Source organism: Saimiri boliviensis, chromosome 6, assembly GCF_048565385.1.
Source record: "Saimiri boliviensis isolate mSaiBol1 chromosome 6, mSaiBol1.pri, whole genome shotgun sequence".
In the NCBI taxonomy this organism is placed as follows: Eukaryota; Metazoa; Chordata; class Mammalia; order Primates; family Cebidae; genus Saimiri; species Saimiri boliviensis.
The window spans coordinates 46,121,090-46,125,278 of NC_133454.1; the positions used below are offsets into that span (position 1 = coordinate 46,121,090).

The 4,189-nt window shown below is 45.9% G+C and overlaps 1 pseudogene; it reads right to left on the bottom strand.

Annotated features, from left to right (window-relative positions):
• Positions 1–2,887: 2,887 nt before the first annotated feature.
• On the bottom strand, positions 2,888–3,748 carry LOC101037119 (small ribosomal subunit protein uS5 pseudogene; annotated as a pseudogene).
• Positions 3,749–4,189: the final 441 nt, after the last annotated feature.

A 4,189-nucleotide genomic window follows, 5' to 3' on the forward strand; every position in this document is an offset into this window, starting at 1 on the left:
AATTTTTAGTAGAAATGGAGTTTTTTCATGTTGGCCAGGCTGGTCTTGAACTCCTGACCTCAGGTGATCCACCCACCTCAGCCTCCCCATGTGCTGGGATTATAGGCATGAGCCACTGTGCCTGGTCAGCATTTTCTCAGTTATCTTGGATATTAGCACCTGACTCTCTTTTAATTACGCAAACATCTCTAGCAAGTGGTTACTCCACAGCCTGCTTAAATTCCTCTCCTAAAAAAGATTTTTCTTTCTCTGCCACATGGCCAGGCTGTAAATTTTCTAAACTTTTATGCTCTGATTTTTGTTTAAATATAATTTTCAACTTTAAGTCATTTATTTGTTCCCACATCTGACAGTAGACCGTTAGAAGCAGCCACACCAATTCTTGAACACTTTGCTGCTTAGAAATTTTTTCTGGCAGATACCCTAAATCATCACTATGAAAATTCCACAGATTCCCAGGGTATGAAAAGAATTCAGCCAAGCTCTTTGCTAAGGCATGACATACCTGATCTTTGCTCTAGTTTCCAATAAGTTCCTCATTCCTTCTGAGACCTCTTTGGCCTGGACTTAATTGTCCATGTCACGATCAGCATTTTGGTCACACCATTTAACCAGTCTCTAGGGAGTTCTAAACTTTCCCTCATCTTCCTGTCTTCTACTGAGCCCTCTAAACTCTCCTAATCTCTGCTTGTTACCCAGCTCCAAAGTTTCTTCCCCATTTTCAGATATCTTTATAGCAATATAGCAATACTCCACTCCTGGTACCAATTTTCTGTGTTAGGCCATCCTTGCACTGCTGTAAAGAAATAATTTGCAGCTGGGCACGGTGGCTGATGCCTGTAATCCCAGCACTTTGGGAGGCTGAGGCGGGAGGATCATGAGGTCAGGAGTTTGAGACCATCCTGACCAACATGGTGAAACCCCGTCTCTAAAATTAAATTAAATTAAATTAAAAGAAATAATTTGGCCAGATGTGGTGGCTCATGCCTGTAATCCAAGCACTTTGGAGGCCAAGGTGGGTGGATCACCTGAGGTAGGGAGTTCAAGACCAGCCTGACCAATATGGTGAAACCCCATATTTATTTATTTTTTTAAAGAAATGATTTAAGGCTGGGTACTGTGGCTCACACTTGTAATCCCAGCACTTTGGGAAGTCGAGGTAGGTGGGTCACAAGGTCAGGAGTTCGAGACCAGCCTGATCAACATGGTGAAACCCCATCTCTATTAAAAATACAAAATTCAGTTGAGCGTGGTGGCCTGCACCTGTAATCCCAGCTACTGGAGAGGCTGAGGCAGGAAAATTGCTTGAACTTGAGGGGCAGAGGTTGCAGTGAGCTGAGATCACGCCACTGCACTCCAGCCTGGGCAACAGAGTGAGACTCTGTGTCAAAAAAAAAAAAAGAAAAAAAAAAAAAAGAGGAAAAAAAAATAAATAACTGAGACTGAGCAATTTATAAGCAAAGAGATTTATTTGGTTCATGGTTCTACAGGCTTTACCAGAAGTAGAGTAGCATCTGCTTCTGGGCAGGCCTCAGGATGCTTATAATCATGGCAGAAGGCAAAGAGGGAACAGGAACCTCACATGCTGAAAGCAGGAGCGAGACGGAGAAAGAGAGTTGTGGGGAAGGTTTGAAGGTGCTACACATTTCTCAATGACCAGATCTCACGAGAAAGTACTACCATGAAGATAGGACCAAGCAATGAGGGATCCACCCCCATGATCCAAACACCTTCCACGAGGCCTCACCTTAGCGTTGGGGATTACAATTCAAAATGAGATTTGGGGCAAGGACAAATATTGAAACTATATCACCCTCTTAGTAAATACCTTATATTAACAATTTATTCTTTTTCTTTTTGAGACAGAGTCTTGCTCTGTCACCCAGGTTGGAGTGCAGTGGCTTGATCTTGGCTCACCGTAACCTCTGCCTCCCAGGTTCAAGCAATTCTTCTGCCTCAGTTTCCTGAGTAGGTGGGATTACAGGCGGGAGCCACTGTGCCCAGCAAACAATTTATTCTTTTAAATTTCCCTCGTTCAGATTACTGGTGTGATTACTATCTCCTGACTGGACCCTGACTTCTATAGAATTGGCACCTGAAGTGTTACAGAAGACAGATTCTAAAAGGTAGGTTTTGGGATTGGGTAAAATGTTGAGATTTCTGCCAATGGGAATTAGATGCTAGTAACCCATGCACACAGCAACATGACAAGCTATCATCTATGGTTAATTACAATTAGATGCTAATTAGGTAAGTGTTGCAGGAGCTTATACAGCTGCTGCACTTGATTATTATAGACTCTTCCAAGTGCATTGGAGCACTTACAGAAAGAAGATGACAAGCTCAAGTCCTTTAACTTTTAAATAAAATGATGGTCTTAGAATCACACAACTTCTGCCAGGCGCAGTGGCTCACACCTGTAATCCTAGCACTTTGGGAGGCCGAGGTGGGTGGATCACCTGAGGTCAGGAGTTCCAGACCAGCCTGGCTAACATGGTGAAACCCCATCTTTTTTTTTTTTTTTTTTTTTTTTTTTTGAGACGGAGTTTCCCTCTTGTTACCCAGGCTGTAGTGCAATGGCGCGATCCTGGCTCACCGCAACCTCCGCCTCCTGGGTTCAGGCAATTCTCCTGCCTCAGCCTCCTGAGTAGCTGGGATTACAGGCACGCGCCACCATGCCCAGCTAATTTTTTGTATTTTTAGTAGAGACGGGGTTTCGCAATGTTGACCAGGATGGTCTCGATCTCTTGACCTTGTGATCCACCCGTCTCGGCCTCCCAAAGTGCTGGGATTATAGGTGTGAGCCACCGCGCCCGGCCCAGAAACCCCATCTTTTTTTTACATTTTTTTGCAGTGTTAATTCACTTTATTTTTCTTGTATAAAATCCTATGTTGTAGCCACAGCTGGAGCTTGGGTCCTCTGCACAGAGACAATGGTGTGGGTCTTGACGAGGTGGTCAGTGAATTCCTGATAGGGAGACTTGGTGAATACAGTCTCCTTCTAGAGAACGGGGGTCAGGTAGCTGTAAGTCTTAGAGATGGCATCAAAGGTGGCCTTGGCGAAGTTGTCCAAGGTGGCAGTGCAGACCCTAGCTGAGGTGTAGCAGTCGATACCAGCCATCATGAGCAGCTTCTTGGGGACAGGTGCTGAGATGATGCCAGTGCCCCTGGGTACGGGGATGAGGCGCACTAGCACAGAGCCACAATGGCCTGTCACCTTGCAAGGGATGGTGTGGGGCTTGCCAATCTTGTTCCCCTAGTAGCCTCTGCGCACGGGGACAATGGAGAGCTTGGCTGGGATGATGGTCCAACGGATGGCAGTGACTACCTCCTTGGAACACTTAACACCCAGACCGACGTGACCATTGTAGTCCCCGATAGCAACAAACGCCTTGAACCTGGTGAGCTGGGCAGCACGGGTCTGCTTCTGCACCTGCATAATCTTCAAAACCTCATCCTTGAGAGAGGCCCCCAGGAAAAAGTCAATGATTTCAGATTCCTTGATGGGCAGAGAGAAGAGATAGATCTCCTCCAGAGACTTGATCTTCATGTCTTTGACCAGGCGGCCCAACTTGGTGGCAGGCATCCACTCCTCATCCTCAGCTTTGCCTCTATGAGCTCCTTGGCCTCAGCTCTGGCCCCGTCCACGGCCGAAACCTCTGTGGAAGCCACCTCGATTCCCCATCCCAGGGCCCCCGGGACCTCCACCTCCCCCCCCCGCCCCCACTGCACCGGCGTCATCCATCATTTGGTGTTTTATCGGAAAGAAGAAGGAAACCCCATCTTAAAAAAGAAAAAAAAAAAAAAAAAGAATCACAACTTCTACAGCAGCAGTAAAGTCATCTAATTTCTTGTAGTGATAGGGCTAATGCTGAAAATGAAACATAAAGCTTACGTTTCAGAGTTACAACATTAGTTGAATTCAAAGCTCTACAAAGTATCTCATGTGAAAGTTAGGGTGTTCCCTGGGAAATAATGGCTCCCTGAAACTTGAGATGAGAACATCTGATTGGACTCAGATTAGCCTGAGAATCTCTGACTCCTGAGACACTCTAAGCCTCCCTTACCAGTAAATTTCCCTCTTAATGTTGAGACGTCTACCTTTCCTGTGATAATCTCAGTGGGGCATGAATTGGACAAGGATGTCCTTTCTTCTCCAGATCCACCACAAGCACCCCCTGTTTCCATC